This window comes from Dromaius novaehollandiae, chromosome 24 (assembly GCF_036370855.1).
Source record: "Dromaius novaehollandiae isolate bDroNov1 chromosome 24, bDroNov1.hap1, whole genome shotgun sequence".
Taxonomy (NCBI): domain Eukaryota; kingdom Metazoa; phylum Chordata; class Aves; order Casuariiformes; family Dromaiidae; genus Dromaius; species Dromaius novaehollandiae.
In genome coordinates, this window is record NC_088121.1 from 2,579,162 (window position 1) to 2,599,171 (window position 20,010).

General features: G+C 39.9%; 1 protein-coding gene and 1 long non-coding RNA gene across 36 annotated transcripts in view; one reads left to right on the top strand and one right to left on the bottom strand.

Moving 5' to 3' along the window:
- MORN1 (MORN repeat containing 1) overlaps positions 1 to 20,010 on the top strand; it is a 220,845-nt gene that overhangs the window by 140,334 nt on the left and 60,501 nt on the right. For 3 of the 35 annotated variants that reach the window (XR_010392788.1, XR_010392804.1, XR_010392791.1), the window contains one exon: positions 9,018 to 9,074. The exons of the other annotated variants lie outside the window; for them this stretch is intronic. The gene's annotated coding sequence lies outside the window, so the exon portion shown is untranslated. The remainder of the gene's footprint in view (positions 1 to 9,017; positions 9,075 to 20,010) is intronic. 35 annotated transcript variants of the gene reach the window in all.
- Positions 1,567 to 19,521, bottom strand: LOC112981132 (uncharacterized). The gene is made up of 3 exons (XR_010392819.1): positions 19,361 to 19,521; positions 3,692 to 4,009; positions 1,567 to 3,618 (listed from the first exon to the last, which is right to left on the bottom strand). It is a non-coding gene; the product is annotated as an uncharacterized LOC112981132 (long non-coding RNA).

The window sequence follows — 20,010 nt, forward strand, 5'->3', positions numbered from 1 at the left end:
AGATGATGATGATGCCACTCAAACGTAGATCAAAAAGGATTCATAGAAATGAAAGACTTGATTCCACAATCAAGTTTGTGTGGGTAGAGCCAATTGCAGAGTAGAATTTTAAAGATAGGAGATTTCCTAGCTTTCTTAACAATACTGAATAGTGCTGTATATGTAATTAGAAATACACTTTTATTCACTTCTTGCTGGTGTGGTTTTGCACTGTGCCACCTCCAGGTTTCTCAACAATGGAGGGAATATAGTAGTTTTAAGCAACCTTTGTTTTCTACCAGAATGATACAATTTGCATTCTACAACCCAGACAGTTTAATTAGGTAACCTTCAATAGCTGCTTAACTTAAAGCAGCTCGAGTAATCAGCATCATACAGTTGCTGAAGGCTTCTGGTGCTTTTTGGTCCTACTTCTACATGACCTTGCGTGTGGAGACAGGTTTGTGAGAGTCTGGCTTAATTCCTGAATCTGTGTACAATGGACTCTGTACTGCAAGAGTGAGGGAAGGAATCCTGCTACCTGTTTCTTTCAAGCTTTTTCCTTTGCTTAAAATGCGTTCAGGTATTTCAGGATTCAGGGCGTGTTTTGGGTTTTTTCTTGTTTATTTGTTTGTTTTTGCTCAGTAGTGTCAATCATATATAAATAAGGCACAAGTCTGGACTTTAAAATCCTAAGTAGCATAATTATGACTTGTAATGTAGGCTGAGGTTCTCAGATGGCATTCAAGCATCTGCATCTTCAAGAGAAATACTGCATATTATGGTATTGTTAAGAAAATTTTAAGCGCTAGCAATCACAATATTCAGAATTTATATTTGCTACTTGAATTACTTTGAACTGACACATTATATTAAGGACACTTATACAAACACTTCCTTTTTGAGGAAAGAAGACCTAGTGGTTGTGACACTAGAGTCTGGTTTAGGAGATTTGGCTTTTCCTTTTCTGTCACAGACTTCCTGCGTTAGCTTGAGAAAATCAACGTTCTACCTAAGCTGTAGAACACAGGTACACAGGGACGTAATCTTGATTCTTCAGTTAGATCAGTGTTTTAGCCAGAGTGAGCCACACCTCCCATCTGGCCCATACCCATGGCACTTCTTTGTATGGGAACCAGCATGCACAAGGCGGGACAGAAATAGGAAGACAGGAAGAGACATAGTTGTGTACTAAAACAGAACTGGGATATGGTCAGGATGCACTGCTAGCCAAGGAGAAACTTTCCCAGATTCCACAGAATTCAGCCACCGTACTTCAGATCCCCAGCTTTAAAATAGGAGTAATAGTACTGCCTTATATCACAAAAATGTTCAGAAGATAAAAGCCTTTGAAGCAGTTTAAGATCTAATCATAAGTGCTACAAATTGTTGTTAATTATGGTTAATTTGTTCCTTGACTGGCTGTACATAATTCTTAGCATGAGATTCTTTGATACAATGGGAAATGAGGACCAAATAGGTAGCTAAATATGGTTTTCTATGATTGTGGATATGCAATTCACTTACCATGTATTTTCAGCAAAGTGTGCATAAAATTAACTTTCACAGCAAAGATATTCAGCTAGACATATTGGAACAAAAACTTTAATTAGTGCTTATAATCATGATATAGCCTTAATGAGTGATGGGTGCTCTTGTTTGTGTGCGCCATTCCCGCAAGCCCTCCTTTCTCACTCAAGTAGGTTCAGCTGACAAAAATGTGTGCTGTTGATGTAATCAAACAAGTGGTTTAAGAAAAAAGAACTTTCCAAATTCCTCTTGGGTTCTACACTTTAAACTTTTTTGTTGCTGAACAGCAGCAAGACTGCTTAAACTTTAAATCATTTAAATGGATATGTTACACCTACAGCTGAATGAATAATTCAGTTCCTAGTCACTGTCTGACTTTGATAGGAGGAAAAGAGGAGGGTCTCCAAGGGTCTGATTATGTGAATCTCAGTTCAGCTGAGGGGGGAGGGGAAGGCTAATTAATTACACATTGACAGTGGGGAATACTTTAAAAAAATCCACTTAAGTACTGTTTTTGTTAGGGATTGCTGATCACAGCTGAAAGCATAGTACCAAGGCAACCATACTCTTGGAAACTTAACCCTTTGAGGGCTTTTAACAACAGCTTGAAATTTAAAAAAAAGACCCAAAAAACCAAGCACCTGGATTATGTTTCGTTAGATAAATGCTTGGGATAAAGAATGATCCATCACCTGCTGATGTCAGATTCATTACTGATGCAATTGCAATGTCAATTTCTTTTCTTCTCCCTGTTACTTTCAGAGATTTTCTTTCTGAAAGCAGTGCTGAGCTGGCTGCATCTCCTGGAGAGTTGAAGCAACATGGTAGTATTACCATTGACACCAGGGATGCAAATTATTTTTCTCTTGGCACCAGAAAGATTTGTGCTGCCAAGAGAACTATCTCTAGATTAAGCTTTTTTTAAATACTGTAAACTATTTTAGTAGCAGCAAATTATTGTTGCTTGGTGGTACATGCTCTCTGGCTATTTTTAATGCCCCTGGGACAGAATTGCAGTATGCTTTCCAGTGTACATCTATGGTCATTTTCTGAAGGAATCAAGCCCTCTTTTATAGTGAGACCGTTTCCATTCTCTGCAGAACAAACAAGAACTGCAATTGGGAATGATTTTCTGAAATAGCTCTGGAATTATCTCTAATAAAAAAACCTACCAATTCCCAAACAGTTTTTTTTAATGACTGCTTTTGTCTTGTATTCCCATGTGGGTTTATTATTCTTTGTCATTTTCTTTTCTAAAAATTGAACAGACTTTGATCCTCCATTGCCCTGCATCTTTAGTGAAGCAATGTGCTTTCTAAAAAACTGCATTATTTCATTCCGGAGTGGGTTGTGACTTGGTATGTGTTTGAGAAGATGGTGATTATTGAATCTTTGCACATTAATAGGCATTCCTATCTCCAGCAGGGAAAAAAACAGTTGGAAATTTACTGTTGTATGTCTGTTCTTTTACAGCATCAGTTACTATGGATATACCATTGGTAGCTATCAGTATCTCCACATTAGTTCAATAAGTGCAGCCAGCTAACAAGAGCTTAGTTTGCTGTATTTGATCCATGTTAGCTTATGATGGAATTGTTTCCTTTTGTAGTAAATGCCAGAGGAAGTTTGAACTTTTTAAATACTAACACTCATCACTACTGTCTGCTATCTATATGTGTATGGATAGGTATCATATACACATATCATTTCTCAATCCCATCTCCCAGGGTCTGGTCAGTAGTTTGCAAAATGTTTCAGAGTATTACGAGAGAAAAGTTTGAATGTTTTGGATTGGATCCTTCAGTTCAACTGCATGATATTTATTGGAAGTTTCAGGGCAAAGGAAAAGTCTAAGCCTTTAAGGCTTCTAGGAAAAAAGCCAATCTAAAGGAGCGTAGATGCCTTTTCTGTTTCCTTGAGACTTCTTTGTCATCTGTACGGCACATTACATTCCTGCTGCATCCTTCTTACTTGAAGTCCATTCCTACCCTTTCTCCTGTTTTACTCCTCCACCTTGTAAAAAGCGAGGAACAAGCAGCGTGGAGCTTGGCACAACGTCCTCACGCCCCTCTTCAGTCAGAGGAATCTTCTGTAACTTACTAAGTTACACTGAAAGGAAGAAAAACCTATTAAATAAAACAACGTTTAGTGAACAGTATTCCAAAAGTAAAAACACTCTCACCAGCAAAAGATTCCTTGGAAATTAGAACTCTTCTGGAAGGGGCAATGTTATGAAATCTCTCTTGATTTATCCTGAGTTCCACCATCATGGAAAATGAAAATAATGTGAACATATCCCCTGGACTCGCTTTCCAATTCCAGCAACAAGTTGCAAAACATTATGCTTTACTATTAGTTGCTTTTGGAAAGAAATGGCATCTTGCTTGCAGATAGCTGTTTCACAGAGGGGCCAGCTCTGTTGATTTTGTCTGTTCCCCAGTATGTTCCAGATTTGCCACTCTGAATGACAGTCTCTTCCATATTCAGCAGCTCAGGAAATCTGTGATTTTAAAACAAGGAAATTAATTCCACAGTTTTAGCAATCCTTCTTTTTGAAACATTTCAGACCTTTCTACCTGCTAATTTTTATATCACAGGAAACCTGTCAAAGATGTTGCATCTCTGCTGGAGGGCCATTTAAATACCTATTTTTGTCCTGGAGATAATATTATGCTGATCTGAATACTGGAGTATAATGGCTGTTGTTTGGAAAACAGTATGGTCTTATTAGATAGCCAGAAGGGCCAAGAAAGAATTATGCATTCCTTTGCACTCTGGAGTACAAAGATGTCTCACATTAGTTTGACTCTTCACTTAATTATCTATTATCTTGCATCCTCAGTTATCAGTTACATAATAGTACCAATGATATTTGTGAATGAAAAATTTTGATTTGGTAGCATAAAACACAGATGTAGGAAATCAGTTTCCATAGTCAAAGGACTTTCTATACAACAGAAGAAAATGATGCCACTCTCTGACTCAGTTTCTTCTTCTGTAAAATGTGATCAGTAGAACGTCCTCAATACTGTTACGTTACTTTTAATTATCTGATGTAGTAGGATATTACTCTGCTGCACTACAAAGTAATCAAAGTTGAGGATAATTATTAATTGGAGGACTAAATCTATGAACTAAGTTAGAGGGTAAGGGTCTTTTTTGTTTTTCATATACAGACTTTGCTCATTTAAATAAGGATCTAAAAACTGCAAGAAAGTAGCTGTTTAAGGCACAAGACTGAGACTGAAGAAATCTGGACTCTGTTCCTGATTCTATCACAGACTCTGTCTGTGATCTTGGACAGTCTTTTAGTGGGTAGTAATCCTTCTGGCTGTTTTAACCTGAGTGAGAACAGTCTATATTTTAGCGCATGTACAGTACCAGGCACAATAGGTAGTAGTGTCAGTTGAGGTTTTAGAATATGCTGTAACATAAAAGTTTTTAACAGTGTTCAAAGTAGTTTAGTTCTGGATTAAAATACAGCTGGCAGGAGAGCTGGGTAATTACCTACTCTTTAATATAGGTAGGGGAAGTGTTCTCCCTCATAGTTATTATTGTCAATGGCTGTTATTTCAGAACTCCTGGACATGATCATGCCTCACTGTGGCACAGCTTCCACAATGAGGTCACCTGCAGCTTGGAAGTACAGCTGTTTCCCTTGCCTTCATTTTTAATTCATACGATTGTTGGGTTTTTTTATCTGCTCTTTATTCTGCAAGCCCTTTTTGGGCACATGGATGCCTCGAGCAAGCTTCGTATGCCAGGGAATTATGGGTCTAGAGCTTCTGCAAATCTGCATCCCAGCCAAAGCCTTTGAAAGATGCTTATTTTGAATGCCATACATTTGGCTCACACACACTCCCTTTCCTCCCTCTCTCTCCCCCTCCCTTCTCCCCTTCCTCCCCCCCTTCCTCTTTCTTCCCCCCTTTCTCCTCCTTTTCTCCCCCTTCTCCCCCTTTTCTCCTCTCCTTCCCTCTCCCGCTCTTCCCCCCTCCTCCCTTCCCCTCCTCCCTTCCCCTCCTCCCTTCCCCTCCTCCCTTCCCCTCCTCTGTCTCTCTTTCTCTCTCTTTCTCTTCCCCTCCTTCCCCCCACCTTCTCCTCTTTCCTCCCCCTGGAGGAAGGTTATTCATTGTAGTCTGTGTGCAGACTAATGTCTGTAAGGCTGCACGTAGTCTGTAAATTCCCACCCGAGCACCCCCAATGCATCAGACAGGTGTTCTGACATTCAGCTCCTCCATCACAACCCTGTGATATCCATCCCATTGCTCCAGCAGTGGGGTTTACATCCTTTCCCCTCTAGTTTTTTTCCTCACTCCCTCTCTTATTTTAAATATTAAAGTTCTCTGGGTTTCCCTAGTAAATTAGTGTGTGTGTAAAGTGCTGGTTACTTCTGGCTGGAGGCTGTTTTCGCTTTGATGGACTGTAAGCATTTTTTTCTAAAACTGTCTCTTCTTTCCCTCACTACTCCTGCCCCCCAACCTAGCTTCAGCAAGCTCAGATGCACATAATGACATCCAATCTGTTCAGGAAAAGAAAAAAACAGGAGGGGGAGAATATTTCCCTTTGATTTATACAGAAGCTGTGTTGGCAGAGAACCCAACTCAGGGGTGGGTGGAAGGGGAACCAAAAAGCAAATTTGTGATGCATGGGCATACTCTCCCCTGGGGTGGTGCCAGTCAGCACAGCAGCCAAGGCCAACAGAGAAGCTTTGCAGGTTTCGTCTGTGTGCCCAAAGCATCCTCCTTCCCAACATATTACTATCTCCACGCAAACACACACCCACAGTCTGGGGTTAATTTAATTTATAAATGACATTAGAGATAACACAGGCTGTCTCATTAGCACTAGACAAAACACATGGATCCCTCTGTAAAGACAGCAAGATTAAGACTTGGGAAGAGAGGAGGTCAGCATCCAAGTGCTTTTCTCAGTCCAGCGTTTAGTTTTTGAGCTCGGGTCCCTTCTCAAATGAGAGGGATATGGCTTGGTTAAGAATGACAGGAAAGAGAGAAAGGAAAGCAAATCTTATGCTGCAATTCAGACATTGGAGTAGGATTCTCTGGCAAAAATTGTAAGTAAGTCAGGTCAGTGAGGTCACGGAATCACAGAACAGTTGAAGTTGGAAGGGACCTCTGGAGATCATCTAATCCAACCCTCCCGTGCTGTCACTGGGCACCACTCTAAATTAGTCTGGCCCCATCTTCTTTACACCCTCCCTTCAGATATTTAAACACATTGGTAAGATCCCCCCTTCGGTCTTCTGAGATAGTTCAGCTCTGATCTGCCATTTCCTTAGAATTCCAGTCTTAAACCTGCCTTACACTCACACATACAGAACTTTATTAATGCACATAGATTCTGACTTGCCACAGGCCTGCACTTCTGCTTTCCTACACAGACGCTGCTATGTTTGCATCACATATCTGACCATCTACTTTTCCAGTATTTGTGCCCCCTCCTGGCCTGCCCATTCACCTAAGTCTTGTTGTCCAGCTCTTTCTGTTGCTAGCCTAGCCTTCATTCTAGGCTGGAGTATTTTCTTCTGTTCTAGGCCTTAGATGTGTTTTGATCAAAACCTGCTAGTTACATTGAGGTATACTTATTTCTATTCTAGACAGTAGTATTATACGACAGTTAACTACTAGGACCAAACCACACAACTCATGGGTAGCCAGAGTTTCCAAAATTGATTATTTTAGTACCTTAGTCCACTGGATCTACTGGTATCTGCATGTACTGGGAGTATCTTATGGACAGAGCAAAAATAACTTCAGCAGAAAGCTTTTTTCCAGCAGAAATTGTTTAGGAAAAGCAGCCCTCAAACCTAGTCATTCTCATGGAGCATACATATCCTGCATACTCTTTAAAAGAGAGAGCATTTACGTTTTTTGCATTTAATACGTAAGCCGGTATAGGAAGCTGGTGGGATGTGACTTCATGTCTGCCCAGAGATGGTCTCCAGGGAAAGAGTAGGAATGCATATGTTCCAGGAAGTGATATGCATTGCAAAGTCATTTGTGACCAACTGCAAAGAGGCAATGCCAGAACAGCCTCATTGGCTGGGGTTTTCCTTGGCTCAGACCCATCTGCAGATGCAAAGCCAAGCAAAAGTCAGGGCTGTCAGCTTGGGACAGGCTCATCTGTCCATAGTCATTGTCAGGTTTCCAGGTTAAGGACTTTGTGCTGAATTGAATCAGCAGTGGCTGATCTGGCACAGGAACACAGTTCCTTCTGCATGCATAAACCTGATGTTGGGCTTCTGAGTGCCTCTGCTCCAAAGGACCTAGGAGATTCCTCTACATTTCAATAATTAAATTCATAACTCCTATAAAGACAGATGAGCATTCTTCTTATTCTCTAAATGGGTCACAAAGGCATGCAAAGGTGAAAGGGTTTTCCTAGGACATAAAAGAAAGAGCGTATGGAATAGAAGCCTGGCTTCCTGTCCCCTGGTGATGGTCAGAAATACCTATTCAATTCATGGTGATTTTAAAGGCATTTGAAGAGCTCTGGGTCAGGCCCCAAGACCTTGGTGACTTTGCAGGCAAACACAGCTAAGCAGCTGTTATGTACTTATTTCTAGACAGTTTTAGACACTAAATTCTGTTTTACTGCAGGGTAGGGCAGGGGATTATGCAGGACAGGCATCAGTCCATAAAATAGTACAGAATAATTGTAAGCCCCATTTTGTATGTTTCATTTAATTGTTCACAATATTAGACTAGAATCTAAGGATTTCAAAAAAGGCAGAACTGCTACGCTGCTAAATGTTAAACATAACATGAGAGGCAACTCCAGCCATAATGAGTCTAAGTAAATACAGTTTAAAACAAAGGGTAGGAAAAAGATATGCACGTTCAGAGTTTTGTCCCCAGGAAGATGGAACCAGGCTTCCCAGGCTGTCTAGTCAGGACCACATGGCTTCTCAGCTTTCCTTTAAAATTCTCCTTTTTATTTGTCTCTATTCTCTAGAACAGTTTTGTTGGTTCAGGGTGGTGGGGAATGGACATGGCTATAAACCTGGCTTGCTTCTGAGAGAAGAGTAACCCGCAAGCTTAGTACTTAGTCACAGTTGTTCATTCTCTGAACACCTTCTTTCCTGTTTATGCCACAGTGGGCTGGCATCTGTCCTTGGACTGGGGACACTTTATTTGTCATCTGCAAAGTCCCATGGGGACTCAAGCCAGTCATAGCCAGATGGCCTTTGTCCAGAATTGCTGGAAAACCAAATCACTGAGACAGTCCCCTTTTATTTACTCCTCATAACAGATATCTGGTCTCAGCACCCATCTGGATGACAATTAAAACCCTAGTCCTAAACTCCCTCCCCACTCTCTCACAGCCCCTTCCCTTGAATAAGATTTCAGGCTTCAACTAACGCATTCAATTACAGAGTGAGAATAAATTAGCTTTCAGTTTTCTGCATAGGTTTGTGTGTACATGTATCTATAAATAAACAGATTAATATTCTGGTAATTGCATTGCTGCCCTCCCTTTCTCTGACTTAGGAGCATCTTGTCTCCCTCCAGCAGAACAGTGAGCCAGAATGAAATGCCTGCTTCCTGGTAAGTGCTGTCAGCACAGCAGCTGGGGAGAAGAATATCTGAGGGAAATGCACAAGTGTACTAGCATTTATTTATTTCCTGGGGATATTTATACAGGACAGACCTCAGAGCATAAGTGCACTTGATCTTCTGTCAACTAAGAAAGGGAAATGAGGATGTGACACAAGCCATACTGTGCATTCTTTGCTTGCAGAGCCCCCACTCTCTGCCATGTGTGGACCCAAGGCTCTGAAGGCTACTGTGATTGAATCACCATGTATGACTACTGCTTGTGGGAGGCAAATAACCCTGCAAGCTTGATACTGTAGAACAAGATTATCTGTGATCACTGATCTGATTCTCTTGCTACTTCTCAGGTCCATGACTGTTCAGGACCACTTGGCTCATTGTTCCTGATTTCTGTAACTGAGAAAAGGTTAATAAGCAGCTTATCACAAACTGCTATCCTTCCTCCTTTCTCTCTACAATCTGCAAAACTCTTTGAGGATTACAAGCATGGGGGAAACACTGTGACTTTCTGCTAAGACCAGGGAACTGGCAGTCTGGACTCTATTCAAAACTGTCACTGTTTAGTAAGTCATTTGTGAGCTTCAGCCTACCCCAAATGTGCATTGTATGGGTTCATTAACATTGGGAAATCCTTTAAGGTTTAGAGATGTGTATCCAGAAGTCCTTGTTTCCTTGTGCTTCTAACAGACTGTGTTATCGACACAAAATTCAATTCTGATAGATGTTCAGCATCTCATAATCACTCTCAGAATGCTTCTCTGTAATTGGCTTTAGTGCAGAGAGCTACTTAAACTCTCTAGGACCCTGCACTTTTCAGCTCAGCTGTTTATATCTGTTCTTACAGTGTTTTATTTGTTGGGCCTAAACCAGGACCATGCAGTTAATGCCACATAATATTCATATGATCTAGTAAATAGGATCTGGATATGAACTGACTCTTCTTTATTCTGCAGACTAAGTTTACAGCTGATGAAGTTTTGCATGAAGTCAGCAGCTCAGTTTTACTAGGTCTGCTGCTATGCTATAGTTCCATTGTGGGTAGCTAGCTTCTCTGAGGAAGAGGGAGCATGCTGGGATCACTCAAATGTCTGCACCAGCCTCCTGTTCCCCTGTTAGGGTTATCAAACTTGCCAGTGCTAATCAAGGATTAAATTTTAAAAATTAAATATTGTTTAACTGGTTATATGCAAATGTCTGTGCAGGAATGCTGGGAACCCTGTTGGGTTGCTCTAACTACTTGTTTTCTGTCATGTGTCCTCCTTCAGGAATTAACAGACAATTCCTGGAAAATGAGTTTATTTGTGCTTCCACCACAGATGCACAACACCAAAGCAGTGAAACTTCTTTTGAGTCCAGTGATGAAAAACAGGCTTCTCAACTAGTTAATGCAAAAGGCTGCATGCTAGGACACCTAGCTTCCTGTGGGACCTTGGGGAAGTTATAGCACCTTGGTGTCTCAGTTTCTCTCTCTGCAGAATACATAATAACCTTTCAGGGAATGTCATTATTTGCAGTATGCTTTTGTCCTCTAGGAAAAGTCCCTGCAAAAAAAAAAATAGCTGTCACCATTTATCAAAGGTATAGCTCCTTGTTCTTTTCTCAGGCAGATTTCCCTTGACTTCTCTGAGAAGTTTGCCTGATCAATTAGTGAGTAAAACCTAAATCAGACTTTTATTTAGCCATGACTTGCAGTTTCTGGATTTCCCCAACTCATTCCTCCCTAAATGCTGAACATCCCCATGCTCCTATTTCTTGTAAACTTTTCGGAGTATCTCTTTCCATTTAAACCAGCTTTCCGTATTCTAAAGATTAAAGGTCCAATGATCAGAGCTGTTTACATGACAGACAGCAGCATGGATCCCACTGTTTAGTAGCACTCCCTTTCCTAGGTAGCTGCCTGGCCCTGCACTCGTGGGGCAAAGGACAGCAGCTACTGTGCAACATTTCTAAAGGAAACTAGCACCTGTGTCTGCCATCCTGTCTCACTCTCGTTTCACACAGAAACCAAGCCTAATCATACAGAGATCTTCTGATGGCTGCTGTCCGAAACACTGACTGCTGTATATCCTGTGTGTATGCACCTGGGGCCATGAACTCAGCATCTGTTCGCTGTGGGGGAAGAGGGAGAGGGAAGAAGAGGAAGGGATGGATTAGTGGTCATGCAAGAGGCTGGTTTGCTTCCCAACGTGCTCTCTCCGTCAGAAGTGACATGCTGAGTAATTAACAGCTCCTTTCCACAGCTAGTAACATCAGACAGGGGAGATCTTTGTTCCTGTTTGCAGGGCGAAGGCTATAGGAGGAATTAGGAAACACAAAGATGAGAGCAATCTGGCATTGTTCCACCAGCACACACTGTTTTATTAATAGGAGTTGCACGTGTTGCTGAGCTATGGAAACAGCCAAACCCTGCAGCAGTGGCAGCAAGCCGGGACTGTCTACTTACTGCTGTCATTACCATCAGCATACAAGGCAACTTGATGTCCTTGTATGAGGATGTAGTGGAAGTGAAAAAGGAACAACAGTAAAGAGGTTGATTCAAGCAGGGAAACCAGAAGCAAAAATCTTAACCAACTGTGAAAAAACTTCCAATATGCAAGGGTGGACTTCTCAGACCTTTTACAGCAAGCACATTCTCTTCACAGAAGAGCAGAAATCATTTCTTCAGTATGTGTTCTCAAGCAAGTAACACTCCCTGTCCATGTCAGGGGCTTTCACAGTTCTCACCACTAAACTATCTGACTGTCTCACAAGCTGTACTCCATATCCTTGTTAAGTAGGAGAAAAATATTCTCTCTGCATTTCAGATAGATAGGAATCTGACACTTGGGAAAGCTAAATCAGTTGGCAGAACTCATGGAAAATGTGTGTTGACAAAGGAGGGTGAACACAGTTCTTCCAGCTGCCGTATTAGCTATAATCATTGCACCGGCCTTTGGTGAGCTTTGTTAAGCAGCTCTGACATTTCAGCAGCAGAGGTGCCAGAATCTAAATTTTTAAAATATCATTTTGGATATTTTATGTTTTTTGAATACTTCAGTTTTCCCATACTACATTCTCAATAGTTCATCATTTACAGCAAATATGGAACCTGTACATATTGTTAATTATTTATGCTTCAGTTAGGTCAGCTTCTTGGTCACAAATAAGTTCCATTTATACCAGAGATTTTTTTCCTGATAGATTTTATTCCTCTACCTTTAGGTAGATATGCAGGCAGCCAATCAGTTCTTACAATGAAGCAAGCTCATCTTTCTTCATTTATCTTTTTTCATATTTGCTTTTTACAAAAGGTTGTAATAGCTAGGATTGCTACTCATAGCCCTGTCTAATTTAGGTTAATTCTGTGCAATTTCTGTACACAGACAAGTTCAAAGGACAGAAAAACTATCAATAGCCCCATGTATTTGGTAAGGTTTTCATCACATTAATTATTGGAAAAAACAAGGGCATCCCAATATTATTAGATTGCTTAATATTCCTTCTCCTGGTTAGGAGCTGATCACTTTGCTATTCTGGAAACAGTACTCCACGTACTACTTGTTTTTTCTTCATAGCTGATGTGCACCAAATTGTTTCTGTGGTAGACATCATCTCTATTCTGTTCTCATTAGATTATTTCCCATCTATGTATTTTTTGAATAGGTCTTCACACATAAAATGATCTGCTATAATACAAGCTATCCCAGTCAGCCCATTGGAACTTGCAGTTATATGGGTGAGGCTTATTGAACTTGACCCCAAGCTATTTCTACTTCAGTCAGTCAGTTACTTTCTAGTCCTACAATGAGGCAGGGTGACTACACACAACAGAGCAAGCTAGGAACATTTGATTCACTAGCACAGATTCCTCTGTCCATCATTGCCTATTTGATTTAAAAATATATATACCCCAAGGGCCTTGATGTGTCTCTTGTGCCCCATTTAGCATTTGCTGAACATCCCAAAGCAGCCTGCAAGTGTAAAACAAGTCACTGGAGGATGGATTTGATAGAGAGAAAAAACAAAGCAATTGATGTCCTCCGGCTTCAAAAGTCTGCAAACTGATTCTTGCTGACTACAGGCAACAAAACAATTTATGGCAATGTGGTTGAAAGTTTTCATAAGGAAAAGCCAGTGAGCTTGCTGGTTTCCCAAGGTCTCAGCCCCAGGAAGTTTTTAACAGGAGTCAAAAAGACATTGAACAATGGGGAGGAATCAAGAAGACATAAAACAGAATTTAAAGTTTAGCATGGGGACAGGAGGTGCTCAGTAAAGAAAAGGCAGTTTTTTCATGTGTTACGCATTTCATTTCTATGACTTTTCCCTTTTGGCCAGACCTTCAGTATAGCTCTTTCTGTGGATGTGGCCCTCTACGTCCAAAGAATGAAGTGCACTCTGCATGTGGAAGCTGGGGTGTTTGGAAGCAGGTGTTTGGAAAGTGGTAGTCAGATTATTTTATTTTAAGGCTCTATTGCAGCAAAAGGCAGGAAAACAGACAGGGGGAAAGCAGTGAGCGGTTCATTGGCATCGTTTGTCTGCCACAGCAGGTTCAGCACTTAAATTTGAGTGACTTCTCTCTCCAGATGGTTGGTGGGAGCTGACTACCCAGATCTTTGCATAGCATGCTCCATAATGAAAACGTATGGCATCACTTGCTATCCTTTAAAAGCTTTTTTCTTCAACCCAAGTATAACTCACTGCATTATGGATCCCTTCTTTGCCCGATGGAAAAAAAAAATGGATATCTGTCATATGCCTAACCAGGGACTCCTAGCTAGGAGTTCCTTTATTTCAAGACAGAGTAGCTCATGCTTTTGCAATTGCAGAATCCTACAACAATGTAATCTTCCTGTCCTTCTGACACTGACACTGCTGCTCTCTTCACTTCCACCTTAACTGAGGCTCATTTCTCTCCTAAATCATGTCATAAAATGATTCTGAAAAAGGCAGAGGATTTACACTGGTGAAAAAAACTGTTCTATGAACATACTACTATACTGATTCTGAAAAAATACAACATAGGAAGATTTACTAATTAGAAAAAGTACCCCCCCCCAAAAAAAAGACATGTTATAGAGAAATTGATAGAATTACCTTAATTTTGCATACTGTACTGTCTGCTTGTATGCTTTACTTTGTCCTAAATATTCAGTATAAGTGGTGATTCATACATAATCACCAGTTCTAGGAGAACTAAAAATTCAAATAATCTGAAGAATATAACTTTATGTCCCCTCACAAAGCAACAATTTTATTCTGGAAGGTAAACAAAGTTATAGAGGCACGATCTTCAGAAATCAGTATCTTCAATGTCTTCTCTAGAGCACTCAGATTGCTAAGACCTACCCATCTTCAATATAAAACTGTTTCTACATTCTGTAACTTTATTTTCTAGATATGAAAAACTACAGTGTTGCCGCCTTCAATATGTCCCCATAGTCTTTGGAATAGCCCAATGACTTTGGTGGGGGGGGTTTTCCCCCACGTCAGTATTTTTTGCATAGAAATCATTAAGCAAACTGAGGGTAGTTTGTACTCTGCTGACTCCTCCAGGCAAAAGGAAGTCTGAGTTCCTAGAGAGCCATTCTCATGATATGCTTAACCTCAGCTTGTGTTACACACAAAATTTGTGACGCACTGGGTTCCCCTTACTTCCCCTACTTCTTTTTTTCCACCTGAGATGTGATATGAGCTGTGAAATGCAATCAGTGAGAAGAATATGCAGGAAATAGAAGCCATTAAAAAAATGATTTGTTGAGTCTCAGCGAGGTCTGGAGAGCAGTTGTTGAAACAAACCACTGGTGGCCCAGAAAGATCTGAAACTAAGCAGAATGTTTTCAAGATGGAAATGTGGGACAAAGATGGCATAGATGAGCTGGTAGTGGTTTCATTTTTCCTTTGGTAGGCTCTATTCCAGATGTAGCTTTAAAATAATAGCAGCATGTCGGACCCATAAGAGGACAAGCCTGAGAGTTAGGAAACCTCCATCTATTGTGAGATCCACAATGTGACTTTCTGAACCTGGGAATCGTTTTTTAAAAGATGCCAATAATCAGAGTTGGATGCACATTATCAGAATAATTCAGGTCCCATTTTGAGACTTTTAAATACATACCTTTATTAAGTATTTGTTATGGCATTAAAAAAAAAAAAGAAATTACTTGATGATAATGTCTGGGCTGTGGTATGCAGGAGATACAGGCTGATAGACTTTTAAGGCTAGGAAGAACAGTATAAAAGTATATCAGCCTGTGTCCAGACATTCAGCATCCAGAATCTTCAGTTTTTATCCATTGGCACAAGTGGAAAAATTGTATTATTCTTAATAAATGGGGTATAGTGAGGGCAGATTATCCATTGTTCTCAATGAGAGCTACTTGATCTTGAACTTTTGAAAATCTGGATGCTTCTCACAGATACCGGAAAGAAAACAGAGGTTTTTTTGTAATCTGACTTTTGCTGCGGATGTTAACCAGTTTGAAAATTTTGGCTTTAATTATCTCAGGTTTTAAACAAGTGCTAATGATTTCCCCCCCAACGCTGTAAAGTGCTTTGAGGCATATGAAGAAATTCCTCATAAATGCCAGCATTCGCTACACATAGATAAATTAAAAGCCTGTAATTCAACCCATAAAAACATGGCAACAACTAGAACACTCTTCATTGTCTCGTGCCGGCCTAACAATACAGGAAGAGTTATCAAACAGGTATTTGTAGTTTGAGGGCAGTTTGAAGTAGCCATATATGAAGGTGACTGTGTTTTCTAGGGTCTGTGACAGGGCTTCTAGGATCTCTTCACAGTTTGCCTCTCATTTTGCTGTTTGATCTTTAGCAAGTTGCATCATTTTTCTGCCTCAGTATTCGCAGCAATGAAATGCAAAGTGTATCTGTGAGGATATCTGGCATCTGTGAGGCCTAAAATTAAATCAGCAAAGGGCTTTGTTGATGATATTATTCAAGAGCAGGATACTATATATAGGGACAGTGCCGAGTTTCAGTTATTTTCTTCAAGTACTAGGGAGCGTAACGGTAAATATAATCTAGTTATGATAAATTGGATCCTTGTTTGTGACATTATGCAGACTCAGATGTGACTGAAAGTCTTTCAGTTATAAGGGTATGAGTTTTAACATTAATTTCAATGGGAGTAAGATCAGGCTCCAAGATATCAGAGTGGTAAAAAAGCTCTTTATCCCATAAGGCTCCTGGGCACCTTTAACTGGAATTAACTCTGTTTTCTTTTTCCCCTTCGAATATTCTCCAGCGTTTGCAAAGGAAACTGCAGTAACAAATCCGATTCTGCAGTAACACATTTTAAGACCTGAAGCAAAATTCAGCAGTTTTGGAGGGACAGAATAAAAGGGAAGGGGGCGGGGGAAGTGTGGTGGGAAGTATTTATAATCCCTTTAATATTTTAAAATTTAATTATTTCCAAATTAGGTTAACGAGACTGACAAGAATGCTGCATCTAAAGTATGGAGCCCAGAGGCAGCACTGGAAAATGAAACAAGAAATTAATAACAAAAAAACCCTATTGCTTCAAGGCAGCAGACTGGAACACTGACATTCCATTACTCCGTCTGTCTGCTGAATTCATTTAGCATCTGTGGCCTAAATAGGCTAGTTTTAAAGAGGCATGCTCCAGTTTTTCTGTTTAGGGGTGTTGGAAGGGGGGCAGGGATTGCTAGAGGATTTCTCTTTGGAGAAAGCTGTCTCTAAAAGGGGCATGGAATTCGTAGTTAACAAGGTGGAACAATGCTAACCTCTTCACAGTTGTAGTTATAGTAATATCTTGGAGCGTTTTGTAATACCATACAGATTGTGGTCTGCATCTAGCGTTTGGGCTGCTGCAGTTAGATTTCTGAGGGCAGTGCTGGAGCAGTCTTGTTGAGCCTACTGCATCCTGCTGTTGTGTATGTAATTGAGATATTGGGTCTAAATCTGTAAAGGCATGACATCAGCCATCATTAAAGTGCAGCCCTTTCAGACAACTCTGTACGCAAGGTATTAAATGTCCATGTTGTCAAAATGCTCTCTCTCACCTCCTCTCTGATAGAGACAGTATTGTCCAGCAGCACAGCATTCCTCAGTGCAAAATTGTTCTGGTTCAGGAGGAGCGCCACCCACAACATCACTGCAGCATTTGCTGCAGTACTCGATTTCTTCCCCAGGATGCTCCTTTTCAACTGCTAACTCAATCCACTTCTACTTGGCTTTTGTGAGATCTAAGATCAAAAGCTTGAGGCAGTCCAGCTGCAGTATTACAGAGAACTTACATGCACATACAGGAGGCTAGATAAATTGCTTGACAACAGTCTGGAAGGGAAAGAAGAGAATGATTCTCCACCTTATTTGCTAGTGACTTACAAGCATTTCACTTCTGGGCATTTTCTGAAACATCTGGCTACCAGTAGGAGAAAAGGTACCAGTGTAACCTCCCAGTAAGATCAATTGTTTAAAGTGTTCTGTGTATTTCCAGTCTTCTTTGGCTTTCTTCCCAAGATTGTAGAAGCAGGTCCCTGAATTTCCTTGGAGCAGAATAGAATGTATTCTGTACAGTTGTATTTTGGCTGTGTCTTTTTTATGCACATAATCTTAGATTCCCTTTTCCTCAGTTTATCCTCTTTAAGGCCTTTATTATAAATCATGCAGAGAGAAAAACCATGAATTTTATGAAAAGTCATATAAAAGCTGTTAAAATTGGCCTTTTCTCATCCTCCTGCTCATTATGCTTTGCTCTCAATGTGAATTTTATCAAAAGTTTTTGTGGAGTGTAATGGAGTTTACCTAGCAGACAGAAGTAAATGATAAAGCTTCACACAACTTTACTGATGCAGTCTACCATGAAACAGGGCCATGCTTTTTGATTTCAAGCATGTAGGGTCTTATCCAGTAAGATTCCAGAGCTACCTACAAAGTTCAAGTCTTCAACTCACACTAGCTAAGTGAATTCCCATGGGCTCCTGGTCCTTATTAAGCCAGCATCTTACAGGATTAGCTCATACTTCCTCATTTGTCTGTTTAGCTTTGGCATTTCAGTATGCACATCGCCAGTATCTAGGACCAAATCAAAGCACAGGCACTACAGGCCTCTGCAAGGACCCAGCTTCTTCAGTAATATAACTATGCCAGAAACCAGTATTTGTTATGCATTCCATCTTTTTAAAGAAAATTGAAAATTGGCCTTAGAAAAAAAATCAGTCCTACTGCTACATTTGTTCTGGTTTTAATTTCAGTGTCTTCCCATCACCTAACAGAGGCACAGAATGCCTCTGTTACACAGAATACACAGAATGTAATACTCAGAATAGTCTGTGCCCATAAGCACATGGTAAGAACAACAACTACAAGGAACAATTACCTTTAAAAATAAGGGAAAGCAATCATGACCCAGAACATAAAGCACCTGATTACTAATGATCAGTGATTATTAATAACTGCTTAGGAAGAAACTCTTCTGAAGGCAGATTATTCAATAAGTGCCCACTTATGGGATCACTTTCAACCGAAGCAGATTATTCTGATAATGGAACATAGAGGAAGACAGGACAGATACCTGGTCTTGTTCATGAATCCACAGTCTATACTATATGCTAATGGCTGCTTGAGGTTTTACAAAAGACTCTGGGTTGGAAAGCCCATCTTCTTGCTTCAAAAGCAAACATCTCTAATCTAATCTAAAGGAAGCAATAAAAGATGACCAGCTCTGACTCCCTCCGTCAGAGGTCAAAGATTCACATACAGACCATCAAACTCATTACAAATTTTTACATTGATTTTTCAAAGTATAAATAAATGTATAGTTCACCTTTTGAAAGCTTACAAAGGGTAAAATATTCTGAAAGCCTGTTGTAATTCCTCACCTACTTAAAAACATTAAACTGCTGCAATGCAGTTTAAATTTTCAACTGATTTTAATGGAGATAATCCATTGCTGGGAATGTCTGTGCCTCAAACTGTACATATTATTTTCAGAAGGAATCAATCAAGATTTCATATTAATGCTGCTCAAAAACCAGTGTATGCAGCACTCACTGTATTTTATTTTCTTCAGGAATTGTTCTATGGTAAGAATCTCACTGTCATGTTTTTCTCTTACTAAAAGACACAACAGCAAAAATCAAAGTTACTACTAAAAGCATATACAAAAGAATATTGTCCACTCATAGACAGTTTACTTTCATATCTGATCCATTATATATGCACATCAACTAGGTTTCTAGGATTTGACCACTTCAGCAAAGGTGCATAATCACAGATACATCTAAACTCAGTGATAACTAAGAAAAATCCCTTACCTCCTAGACTGCTAAAAACATGTTCAGTTGATTCATCTGGGATTGTCTCAACTTCCATACTCCAAACCAAAGATGTTTCATTTATATGGATCTCAACACAAACAACTACCAGAGAATAGAGCTTTAAAAAAACAAAACAAAACAAAAACAAAACAAAAAAATTAAAAGTTTGGTATTTATCAAGCACTCTAGAAAATTAAATGTTTTCCTTAAAGAATGGAGCAGTTAAAATAAAATGAAGACTACTGTAAACTGAAGCAGCACAAGTTTACAGCAGTCAAAGATTTGACTCTTACAATTCCTTGTCCCAATAGGTTCTGCACACCTGAAAGTCAGCTTTGAATTTGTCTACAGTAAACCTTTTTCACCTGAAAGCTAACTGATTGCCAAACAACTTACTGTAGTTAACCTATCCATTAAGGCTTGCTTTTGGCATAAAGGCATGCACTACTTAAGAATGAATTATGCAGGAACTTCACTGCATTAAGAGTAACCCATTGATTGTTAATCTGACCCAATATCACTATGTGCTTTGCTGAAAACGTTATTTGGTATTTTGGAGCGTTGATTGAGAGCAAATTAAAACAAATCATGCTCACAGAAACACTCAGTTACCAATGAATACTCACCAAAATGCTGGTGTACCTTAG